The sequence below is a fragment of the Mustela erminea genome, chromosome 5 (assembly GCF_009829155.1).
Source record: "Mustela erminea isolate mMusErm1 chromosome 5, mMusErm1.Pri, whole genome shotgun sequence".
In the NCBI taxonomy this organism is placed as follows: domain Eukaryota; kingdom Metazoa; phylum Chordata; class Mammalia; order Carnivora; family Mustelidae; genus Mustela; species Mustela erminea.
Window position 1 is genome coordinate 129,168,633 of NC_045618.1, and position 13,186 is coordinate 129,181,818.

Consider the following 13,186-nt stretch of genomic DNA (forward strand, 5'->3'; position numbering starts at 1 on the left):
AAACACTATCACAAGTCACCCAGTATTAAATAGATAATTTGAATAGTTACTTAACTACTATGGAAAATGAATCAATAACTAAAATATTTCCATAAATGAAACCTCCAGCCTCAGATAGTTGCACAAGAGAAGTCTACCAAAAACTTAAAGAATTAACACTAATTCTATAGAATACCTTCCTGAAACAGAAGAATAAAAGAACATTTCAGTTCATTTTATTTTTTTTAAATTTTTATTTTAGCTAGTATTATTGCGATACCAAAATAAGATGAAGATAGTACCAAAAACAAAACAAAACAAAACAAAAAAACAACTATAGCTCAATATCCTTTATGAATATAAATACAAAAATCCTCAACAAAATATTAGCAAATAGAATTTAGCCATGTATGTTAAGACTTATACACAATGACCAACTAGGGTTTATTCCAAGGAGGCAAGATTGGTTCAATATTAAAAAATGTGTACCAGTATAATCCAGAATTAGAGTAAAGAATAATTAGAATAAATTAGAATAAAGAAAAAAATCTATTCTCTTGATAGAAAAACCCTTGATACAAAACCCTTGATATAAAAACTCTACAGCTAACAATGGTAGATGACTGAATGCTTTCCCTTTAAGATCAAGAACAGGGCAAGGATGTTATTACTTAACATGGTATTGAAAATTTTTGCCAGTATAAAATAAGGCAAGAAAAAAAAGTATATGCATATAGAACTGAAGGAAGAAATAAAACTATCCTAATTACAGATGACTTCCCCCCCATAGAAAATCCCAAATACACATATACACAAACACTCATACACACACAAGCACATACCCCCAGAACTACTGTGTGAGTTTATGCAAGATAAACATACAAAAGTCTATTGTATTTCTATATAATAATTATAATAAAATTTCTATATAATATTTCCACAATATACATGTGGACACCAAAATTAAAAAGATAATACAACTATTATACAATGGGGAAAAGACATTCTTTTCAATAAAATGTGTTGGGAAAATGGGACATCTACATGTTAAAAAAATGAAACTGGACCTCTTTCTAAACCTATACACAAAAACAAACTCAAAATGGATTAAAGACCTAAATACAAGACCTGAAACCACAAAAATCCTAGAAGAGAGACCAGGCAGTGATTTTTCTGACATTGGCTGTAGCAACATTTTTCTAGATATGTCTCCTCAGGCAAGGGAAACAAGAGCAAAAATAAACTATTAGGATTACAACAAAATAAAAAGCTTTTGCACAGTGAAGGAAACCATCAACAAAATGAAGAGGCAACCTACCAAAGAGGAGAACATATTTTCAAATGTTATGTCCAGTAAGGGATTAATATCCAAAATATATAAAGAACTTACTCAACACCTTAACAACAAATAGTCTGATTATCAAATGGGCAGACTATCTGAGTAGACATTTCTCCAACGAAGACATATAGATGGAAAGTTGCTCAACATTATTCATCATCAGGGAAATGCAAATCAAATAAAAACCTCAATGAGATATTACCTTACACCAGTTAGAATAGGTAAAATCAAATAAGAAATAGCAAGGTTTGGTATGGATATGGAGAAAAAGGAACTGTTGGTGGGAATGTAAATCAGTATAGCCAATATGGAAAGCAGTATGGAGGTTCCTCAAAAAATTAAAAATAGAAGTACTACATGATCCGATAATTCCACTATTGGGTATTTAACAAAAGAAAATGGAAACATTAATTCAAAAAAGATGTTATGCACTCCTAAGTTTACTGCAGCACTATTTACAATAACTAAAATATAGAAGCAACCTAAATTGTCCATCAGTTGACAATGGCTAAGGAAGATGTGGGGGGTGTGTGGGGGGGCAGGGTGTATACACACAATGGAATATTATGTAGCCATGTATAAAGGATGAGATTTTGCCATTTGAGACAACATGATGGACCTACAGGGTATTATGCTAAGTGAAATAAGTCAGATTTAAAAGGACAAGTGCCATATGATTCTGCTCATAAATGGAATTAAAACATGAATAAACAAACAAAAACCAGAATCAGACTTATAAATACAGAGAACAAACTAATGGTTGCCAGAAGGGAGGGGAGGACAGCTGGGCAAAAATGGGTGAAAGGGAGAGATACTACAGGCCTCCAGTCATGGCATGAATAAGTCACAGGAATAAAAGGCACAGCATAAGAAATACAGTCAATGATATTGTAATAGTGATATAATGGGATAGATGATAGCTACACTTGTGCTGAACATAGCATAATATATAAATTTGTCAAATTAACAAGTTGGACACCAGAAACTAATGTAACATTGTGTGCCAACTATACTCGAATGAAAAAATAGTCAAGAGTTTCTTTCCAAGAAGAAAAAAGATAACACCATTTACAATTGCTCAAAAAAATAAGTACTTAGATATGAATCTAATAGGACTCGAATACTACTAAACCTATGCAATGCTGATAAAAAATAAAAAAAAAATTCTAACGAATAGTAAAAATCAAATGAATTCTTAATAAATAGACATATTATGTTTGCACATTGGAAAACCTGACATAGTAAAGATTTTAACTCTCCCCAATTGATATACAGATTTAATATGACTTCTGTCCAAATCCCAGCAAGATTTTTTTTGTAGATATAACCAAGAATATTTTAAAGCTTATGTGGAAATGAAAATGAACTAGAATATCTAAAAGAATATTGAAAAAAAAAAAGAAGTGGGAGGAATTATTCTATCCAATTTCAAAATTTATGTAACTACTATAATCAATACTGTTTGGTATTGGTGGAGGGACAGACATATAGACCAATGGAACTGAATAGAGAACCCATAAATAGACCTACACAAATGTGCTCAACTGATTTTTGACCAAGATGCAAAAGCAATTTAAAGGAGGAAAAAGAGTCTTTTCAACAAATGGAGCTAAAACAATTATACATCCATATGTTCAAGCAAAAACTGAACCTTGACTTACATCTCATACTTTATATAAAACTTATCTCAAAATGGATTATGGAATTAAAAGTGTAACAATTTTTAGAAAAAACATAAGAGAAAATCTTCAGAATATAGGGCTCTGCAAAGAGTTCTTAGACGTGACACCAAAAGCACAATTCATAAAGGGAAAACTTGGGAAGTTGGACTTCATCAAAATTATAAATTTTTAATCTGTGAAAGACCATGGATAGAGGATGAAAGGACAAACTAGAGAGGGAGAAAATATTTGTAAACTATATATCTAATGAAGACCTAGTTACCTAGAATATGTAAATAAATCTCAAAACTCAACAGTAAAAAAAAATCCATTGGAAAAAGTGGACTCGAGATCTGAAGAGATATTTCATCTAAGAGGACACACAGATAATTAAGCATTTAAAAAGATGTTCAGGGCGCCTGGGTGGCTCAGTGGGTTAAGCCGCTGCCTTTGGCTCAGGTCATGATCTCAGGGTCCTGGGATCGAGTCCCGCATCGGGTTCTCTGCTCCGCGGGGAGCCTGCTTCCTCCTCTCTCTCTCTCTCTGCCTGCCTCTCTGCCTACTTGTGATCTCTCTGTGTCAAATGAATAAATACAATCTTTAAAAAAAAAATTAAAAAAAAATAAAAATAAAAAGATGTTCAACAGCATTAGCGATTAGGGAAATGCAAATTAAAACCACAATGAGATATTACTACACACCTATCAGAATGGCTAAGTTAAAAAATAGTGACAACATCATGCTGACTAGGATGAAAGAAAGTGGATCATACCTACGTTGCTAGTGGAGATGTAAAACCACACAGCAGCTCTGGAAAACACTTGGCTCTTTCATAAAAACCTAAATATGCAACTACCTAGCAATTGTACTACTGAGCATTATTCCAGAAAAATGAAAATATATGTTCACATAAAAGTCTATACACAAGTATTTATAGCAGCTTTTTCCTAATAGATCTAGAAACAGTCCAGATATCCTCCCATAGGTGAATGGTAAATGGTTAAACGATGGTATATATTTTGTGGAGTGGATAAAGCTAATCCCAAAAGTTGCATGATATATTATCCCATTTAGCATTCTTAAAATGGCAACACTATACAAATGGAGAAGAGATTAGTTCTCCATTAGAGATTAGTTGCCAGAGTTTAAGGGATGGGGGGGTGGCATTAAGGGTAACCTGAAGGATTCCTTTGGTGGTGGAAAATATTCTGTGACTTGACTACTACCAATGTCAACAACCAGGCTGCGATATTGTATCATAATTTTGCGAGATGTTACCATAAGGAGAAACCATGCAAAGGATACTCAGGATCTCTCTGTATTATTGCTTACAACTGCATGGGAATATACATTAAAAAGCTCACTTTTAGAAAGCGGGGGGTGGGGGGTAGAAGTTCACATTTATTTTTTAATTGTTTTACTGGTTGGGTCTTTTCCCTCTAACTCTCTGGATATAAAATAAGCCTTGCTCCTGTTCACAAGGTATAATCATTGAAGAATGTTCTTCTCTTTACTAGTAGATTAGTAAAAAATCTAAGGTTCTGAGAAGCAGAACTTCTCTCTTCTGCTTCATCACCATGGCCATGGAGATGACTGCTTTCTCCAGATCCGTTTTGTAAAATAAATAAGAGGTAATAATGATTGATAATCTAAAATAATATGAGATGATGATGATGATGATGATGACGACAACGATATAAGAACAACAACTAATAATCCAGAACAGTTCCTAAGTACTTACCCTGTGTGGAGCACAATGTTAAGTGATTTATACCACCTCACTTAATCCTCACCATATTCCAAAACAGTAGATGCTATTACTGTCCTTGTTTGACATACTCATTTAGGCTTAGAGAGTTGAACTAACCTTCCCAAGGACATAGCCAGGACATGGAGCAGCATAGATTCAAATCTATACTCTCCGACCCTAAGGCCCACAATCTTAGCTACGACTCTAGGGTTTAAGCTTCCTTCATGATCTAAGAATTCATTAACTCCATTTTGTCAGATATCATGGGATGGAATTTCTATACTGGGTAGGAGGTTAGTCTCTCTAAGCTCTTATCGACTCTTAGGGTTTAAGATCTCTGAGGAGTGTGCATGCATCACAATAACAGCCAATGGCAGAAAGAAGAGTACCTATGTATCATCGAGCACAGATGTTCAACTGTGCCAAACCCCATAATAATCCTCACAGTGGGGCCCTGGAGAGCTAAACCATGCCCAGTCTCTACTGTATATCTTAACACATTTGCCAACCAGGGACTTTTTCTAAGACCAACTTTCTCTTGAAAGATTATCATCAAACCACATTTCTCATTAGTGGGTCTTTGCAACCTTCTTACTCTTATTCCTTTCAGTCTCTTTTTCTCTTTGTTTACATTTACTCTTTCTTCCCACTTTGCTTCCCTATCTCCTCAATTTCTGCTCTTTAGTAAGGGAGCTGGACATCACTATTTAATTCTTGCACAGTTTAAAGAAAAGAAATGTCTTTAGGCTGGAGAAACCACACCCTGTCTTTACATTCCAAGAAGTTAAAAACTAATACTTAAAAATTTATTTTAAAAAAATTTTTTTAGTTCTCAGTTCTTATGCAAATGTTTATTTCTGCATTGACCTGTACCAATTTATTTTTTCTTTACATCACTCTGAGACTCTACCAGAAAATATATGTGACCTTTAAAAAAATACCTTTATCTTTTTTACTTTCTTTCTCTTATTCTGTGTGTGCATGCATGTGTGTGTGTGTGTGTGCACACACGTGCATGGGTATGAAGGCACACACATACTCAAATGTGCACAAACACACACAAAAGTACACATAACTTTTTAGGTTCTTCTGCTAGGCTCTCATGGAACTCCGACCAGTTACAACAATCTTTCATAGCATGCTGCTAAGTGCATAAAAGCCCATTCCAGACCACACAAAGAGAAGGCTGGCACTTCCCACTGAGATAAGCCAGAGTTTCAAAACCATCAAAAAATAATAATAATAATAATAAACAACCAAACAGAGGCTTGTGTACTGTGCCCTTGTGGAGATATTGCTATTCAATTTTAAAAATCCACAGAGATTCCACTTTAGTATTCCTCAAGCCCTCCATGAGCACATAGCCCACAAAGGCCACAAAGAAGTGTCCTGCAGGATCTTTCTGATACACTGACACATTTGAAGAACTGATGCTTTTTTGAAGCACTGACCCTTGCTGTCTTTCATGAGCTCATCCTCTTGTTCCCCCCATCAAAGCACCTCTAGATTCTCCCACCTTGGGTCCTCAGCTAATCTAGACATATAACCAACTTCTGCATGCCTAGGCAAAAGGAGAGGGACAGTGATGAGCTCATCAGAACAGAGATTATCTAAAACATTCACTTCACCAGCTATGGAATGATCTTCCAAGCAGTTGGTTTCCATGGCACTATTTATTTGTTTAGATTAGAATTGGATATTGATAACCCCTGAAGAAGTGTCTTGGGTTATAGAGAGAAGTCAGATTGGGAAGAAATGCTCTCAATGTAGCACTACATTTGCTAATAAGAAGACTAACTGCAGACAAGAGAAGGTTAACTCTATCTCAACTTTGCCTTCCTAAGGAAGTAAAAGCAAAGACACAATAAACCAGAGCAAAAAGCTATAGTCCTACTTAGAATCTGTGACATGTCCTAAGAAGTAGGGTCTTGTGACATTGGTTTCCTATCTACTTGAATCCATATCCCAAATCTTCTAGACCAGAAGCCAGCAAACTTTCTTTAAAGGACGAGGCAGTAAGTATTTTAAGCTTTGAGTTTCATACAATCTCTGTCATGACTATTGAACTCTGCCATTGTTACACAGGATACAATAGACAATATGTACACAAATTAGTCGTGCCATGCTCAAATAAAACTTTATTTACAAAAACAGGTGGTGGGCCACATTAGGATTAGTTTAAGAACCCTTGCTATAGGGTGCCTGGGTGACTCAGTTGGTTAGGTGACTGCCTTCAGCTAGGGTCATGATCCTGGGGTCATGATCCCAGAGTCCTGGGATCAAGTCCCGCATTAGACTCCCAGCTCCATGGGGAGTTTGCTTCTCCCACTGACCTTCTTCCCTCTTATGCCCTCTCCCTCTCTCTCACTCTCTCAAAAAATAAAATCTTTAAAAAAAAAAAAAAAAGGTATCCTTACTCTAGATGTTCATTGGTAAAGTCCTATGAGCACTTACTTCTTTAAAGAGTATGTATAAAAATAAAGAATAATGAAGGAGCATTTGCTCTGCTGAGTACTAGTCTTTAGTTTGTCCTGTGAAACTATAAACAACTGAAACAGTGTAAAACTGGCCGAAATATTGCTGAAAGATTAATTGAGCACAGCAGAAAGCCTAGTATACGCAAAAAACTTAAAAAATTTTAAAAAACAAAATAAATAATTCAATAGAGTACTCTATGCCAAAAATAAATTTCAAAAGGTTAAAAAGTAAGTTAAAAAACAAAAGGAAAAAGCAAATGAATATTTATCTTAACTTTGAATGGGGACAGTCTTTCTGAATACAGAAAAAACAGTTGGAGAAACCATAAAAGGACAAAAAAATCAATAGTTTTTGTTACAGAAAACAAACATTTTGTCCCTCAAAGAACATCATAAAATTAAGAAGTAAAATTGAAAAAAAAAAAATTTGCTGGGGCGCCTCGGTGGCTCAGTGGATTAGGCCTCTGCCTTCGGCTCAGGTCATGATCTCAGGGTTCTGAGATGGAGCCCCACATTGGGCTCTCTGCTCACTCAGGGAGTCTGTTTCCCTCTCTCTGCCCGCCTCTCTGCTACTTGTGATTTCTCTCTCTGTCAAATAGATAAATAAAATACTTTTTTTTAAGATTTTATTTATTTATTTGACAGAGACAGATCACAAGTAGGCAGAGAGGCAGGCAGAGAGAGAGGAGGAAGCAGGCTCCCCGCTGAGCAGAGAGCCCGATGCGGGACTCGATCCCAGGACCCCAAGATCATGACCTGAGCCGAAGGCAGCGGCTTAACCCACTGAGCCACCCAGGCGCCCGATAAATAAAATCTTAAAAAAAAAATATATTTGCCACAAGTATGTATTGACCTTATCAAGTGATAATAATATTAATCAATAGGGGTGCCTGGTGGCTCAGTGGGTTAAAGCCTCTACTTTCGGCTCAGGTCATGATTCCAGAGTCTTGGGTTTGACCCCCGCATTGGGCTCTCTACTCAGCAGGGAGCCTGCTTCCCCTCTTCTCTCTCTGTCTGCCTCTCTGCCTACTTGTGATTTCTGTCTGTCAAATAAATAAATAAAATCTTTAAAAAATAATAATAATAATCAATAAAAAGCCCATCAAAATAATAAGGGAAAACTTAAATCTTCAATAGAAAAATAATAGGTCTGTGACACAAACATTTCATAGAACGATAAAAATTATGAGAAAAAGTTTAAGTCACTGATAGTAAGAATTTCAAAGCAAATATGCTCCTCGATGTGATGAAGGTTTACTGAGGCAGGCATTGGCTCCCATCCTCTGCAGGTGAGTTAAGAGTAGAATTGACATGACCTCTCTGGAAGGCAGTGTTTCAATCTGTATCAAGAACTTAAACATTTTATACCACTCAACTGCAATAATCTCACTGCAAGGATTTAGGCCAAAAAGGTCAAAGATTTATACGACCAGATGCACATGATAGTGTTATTTATATTTTTAAAAAAAGAAGCTGAGGGGCACCTGGGTGGCTCAGTGGGTTAAAACCTCTGTCTTCGGCTCGGGTCATGATCCTAGGATCCTGGGATGGAGCCCCGAGTCAGACTCTCTGCTCAGCAGGGAGCCTGCTTCCTCCTCTCTCTCTGCCTGCCTCTCTGACTACTCGTGATCTCTGTCTGTCAAATAAATAAATAAATAAAATCGTAAAAAAAAAAAGCCGAATTTCTATGAAAAAATGACTAATTAAATAAAGTACAGTATATTAATGCTAAAGAATACTATTCAACCATTAAAATTATATTTTCTAAAAATCTAATGACTGAGGAGAAAAACATTAAGACATACATACAACAAATTGCAATAGGTGTTATCTCTGGGTTGAGAGGTTAGGGATTATTTTTACTTCTTTTATAATTCTCTATATTTTTGAAAAGTTCTACACCAAAAGTCAGCAATTCTGTAAAGGATTAGACAGTAAATATTTTAGGCTTTGTGGGCCACATGATCTCTATCACTGTCATTCAATTCTGCTACTGTAGAGCAAAAGCAACCAGAAACAAAAGCAGCAGAGTGGATCTTGTAAGTTCTTATCAAACTAAAAAAAAAAGAAAGAAAGAAAGAAAAGAAAAGAAAAATGGGGGTGCCTGGGCGGCTCAGTCAGTAGAGCATGCAACTCTTGATCTTGGAGCCATTCACTGGATATTGAACTTACTTAAAAATAGAAAAGAAAAGAAAGGGAAAAAAAGAAAAAGAAAAGAAAGGAATTTTAACTATGTGTGGTAATGGAGATTAACTGGATTTATTGTGGTGATCATCTTACATTATATACAAATATTGAATCTACTTTGTACATGAGGCTGATAGAATGTTATGTCAATTATACCTCAGTTAAAAAAAAAAAAAAAGCTGCCAGAAACAAGATGGAAACAAGTAGGCATGTTTTGTGTTTCAATAAAACTTTATTTATAATAATATAGGCAGAGGGCCAAATTTTGTCCTCTACTACTTTATCAGAATTCTCCCTCTTCTCTTGCCTCCAAATTTCAGGATCACCGCTACAATGTTGCTTACAAATAGGTTTCTCACCATGACTACTGCAATGATTCACAACAGCACTGTGTGCTCTGTTTCAATGTGGCTAGTGTATACCTAATAAACCTAAGTGTAGTCAAAAGAGCCCCACACTTGGGAATCAGAAAACAAAAGTTTAAATCTTGGCTAAGCACTTACTGGCTAGGTGATTTTAGACACATTTTTCAACAAGAGCTTCAGTTTCTTCACCTGTAAAACAACAATTATTGTATTTACCACACCTAGTCAATTATTCAGTGAGGTCGTATGTGAGAGTATCTGGCCCTCGGCTGACACTGATTGGAGATCAGTGGCATTTTCGATTGAAAAGTACTAGAAGGAGCTTTGTTTGGGGAGTCAATTGCACTTTGATGAGGAGAGAGGCTATTGCAGACGTCAAATGGAAAAGTCCTAGAAACATTCTACTTGGCCCAAATTGTGTAACTATCAACTGTCCTCAAAATGCAGCTCTGGCTATGACATCCATATGTTGGCTGCTTTTTACTCAACAGGGCAAATAATTGATATCTGTAACAAAATACATAAGACTCTATGATAAACATTAACACCACAGGAGAGTAGGTGGCTGCTGACAAGCACTCTTCACGTCATTATCTGAGAGCCCTTATTGGGTCAGAGATATTGTGAGAGAAGGAAGAATTGGAGTGATGTGAATAAAAGATGTGAAAGACTAGTCTGTCAAAGAACTTCTCAGAAACACAGTGTTCATAACTGATTGTCTTCATTCCCAGAAGAGAAACCACTTCAGCCATATCTCAGCCAGGAGCCCCCTTCCCTGCAAGTGATTACAGGGCCCATGCACCAAGGCTGTAGAGTCCAGCAGTTACTTCCAACAATCTGGATACTCTAGCAACCCTATGAGGAACGAAGCCCAGGGATTATCAAGCCCTTTGTGGAACGGAGAAAAGATTCCAAGAGGCTAAGTCACCTACTTAAGGTCACTTCAAGGACATATGAGAACTTCTGACTGAATGTTTTTCCTATTAGGTCATCAACATAATCATCTGCCCCATAACCTCAGTCCTAGCATAATTTTAACAGGAGTTCATGAAGCTAAGCCCAATGGAAATGTTCTTCAATATTAAGTTAGAAAGGACTTCAGGAAGAAAAAAATGTCATTTTATTGACGTTTATTATACCTAAAGCACTACATTGGTACTGAAACTTGGGGGTAAGGCTAATAGAAAACCTCTAAAATAAGATACAGTGTAATCTAGTCATCATGGCTAAGGGGTATAGCAAATATAGTAGTGTCCTTATTTTATTTTATTTTATTTTATTTTATTTTATTTTATTTTATTTTGTTTTATTTTGTACTGTCTTTAGAATCTGAAGTTCAGGATTCAAGTTCTGGTGCATCCATTTACTAGCTTTCTGATGTTGGTCACTTATATATTCCAGCCTTTAGTGGGTTTATCCATAAAGTGAGAATAACCATGTCTACCTTGCAGGTAAGTAAGGATCACAAAAGATAAGCACAAATGTGTTCTATAGACAAATGCAAGGCATTGTCATCCTAGGCAGAAACATGAGATCAGACTTTAAACTAAGGACCATGGAAAACCATAATATGACTTCTGGTTCTCTAGGTAAAATGCTACTGGCTATATTCTCCCACGTTCCCATGATTCCCTTTGCCACAGCCACAATGAGTGGACGTCACAGGGATCACCATGAAGCCAGGTGCATGTGACTGCGTGGTACTAGGTTTAAAACAATGACCACTGAGACCATGAAACAACTTTGGAAAGCAAGCTTCAAAATAGGCTTTTCATTGCATTTATCTATCGCCTTGAAATTACAGCAGAGAGGAAGCAAAAGACAATTTTAAGGCAAAACACTCAATTAACTTTGAAAATCAAACATAATAAACTGAATATAGATCTGTCTACTGTAACCATTTCTGTCTGCCTCCATCTTTCTATCCATCTATTATCCTCCCATCCCCCTTAAGGAGACAGTCAGATACTGAAAATGAGACTTTTTTTCTTTTTATTTTGTTGGTGAAATTAAACTTAATTACCTCAGAGCTCCTCATAGGGGAGAAAAGGAATAACATGCAGAGGAGTTTTCTTTAGTTGTTCTTCACCTCCTTCATTTTCGAGGGAGCTAAAGGTCAAAATATGCTTTAATAATAATTGCCACAGATCATCCTGGAGGCTCAGCCTTGACCTTGGGATCTCCTAGCAAGTGTCAAGTGCTCCTTACGGGTATAATTAAGCCAAAATTATAGTAAATGAAAGGGACAAAGAATGTCCTACCTTCTAGGACTTACAAGACAGTAGACCTAGGATATGGTCCCAAGAAATACGGAGATTAATTCTTAGGTATCCAAAGTTAAATCTTCCACCAATCTACATATTTGCACTGAACCAGATATTAGAATCCAAAGAGTGAACCCCTTCCCGTGTGGTTGACGTGAAGTATGGCCCCCAGCTGCCTCCTATACAGAATATTTTCCAGTCATTGGTCTTCGGTGCCTGGAGGAATAAGGCACATTTACCATATGAAAGGGTAAGAGGACCTCATTTGTAAGTGCAGGAAATGTGGGTTCTTAAATTTGAAGCTGTGCTGGCTCATTGAGTTTAAAGTCAATAAAATGCTATTTTTTAACAATATTAATTTCAATTTCTGTGCTGACTTAATCTTTTTAATTAACTTAATTACTTTTGAATGAAATGTGTTCATTTTTAATAACTTTTTTATAATTAGTAAAGTTATATACATATGTGTTGCTCAAAGTTCAGAAAATAGGGAGAACTAAAAAAAAAAAAAATTCAAAATTGCTCATAACTCTATTGTCCCAAAGCATCCCCTATTAGCACTTTGCTTTTTTTCCTTTCCTTCTATTTTTTTTTTCCTATGTGTGGATGAAACCGTATGTTATATATAAAGTATGGTATTTTTTAGGAGGAAAGTCCTAGTTTGACTTGAGCCAAATTTCTCCCCAGTTCTTTAGCAAATTCCTCTGGTCAGTTTGCATATGAAACAAGCATTAACCAATAAAGAAAGACAAGTAAACAGAAAATGCTGGGACTTCTACAATGCTTTATTTCCCCTGTTTAAATTTTTTGAAAATGACAGAAAATCAAGTTTAATCAAATTGCCTAATTTGCTAAATGCTGAACGAAGATAACCAAAGTCTTAATCTACCTAAAAGTGGGTGCTGACAAATACTCTTGCATTTAGCAGAATCCTAAATCCTGGAGCTATTGAATCACCAAATGCTACATTTGAAAGAGATCTGAGCGGGGTGCCTGGGTGGCTCAGTGGGTTAAGACCTCTGCCTTAGGCTTGGGTCATGATCCCAGGGTCCTGGGATGGAGCCCCACATCCTGCTCTTAGCTCAGCAGGGAGACTGCTTCCCCCTCTCTGTCCACTACTTGTGATCTCTGTCAAATAAATAAATAAATAATCTTAAAAAAAAA

At 36.2% G+C, this 13,186-nt stretch overlaps 1 protein-coding gene across 45 annotated transcripts in view; it reads right to left on the reverse strand.

Moving 5' to 3' along the window:
- The window catches only part of NRXN3 (neurexin 3), a 1,567,429-nt gene that overhangs the window by 1,352,024 nt on the left and 202,219 nt on the right, over window positions 1-13,186 (reverse strand). The window lies entirely within an intron of this gene.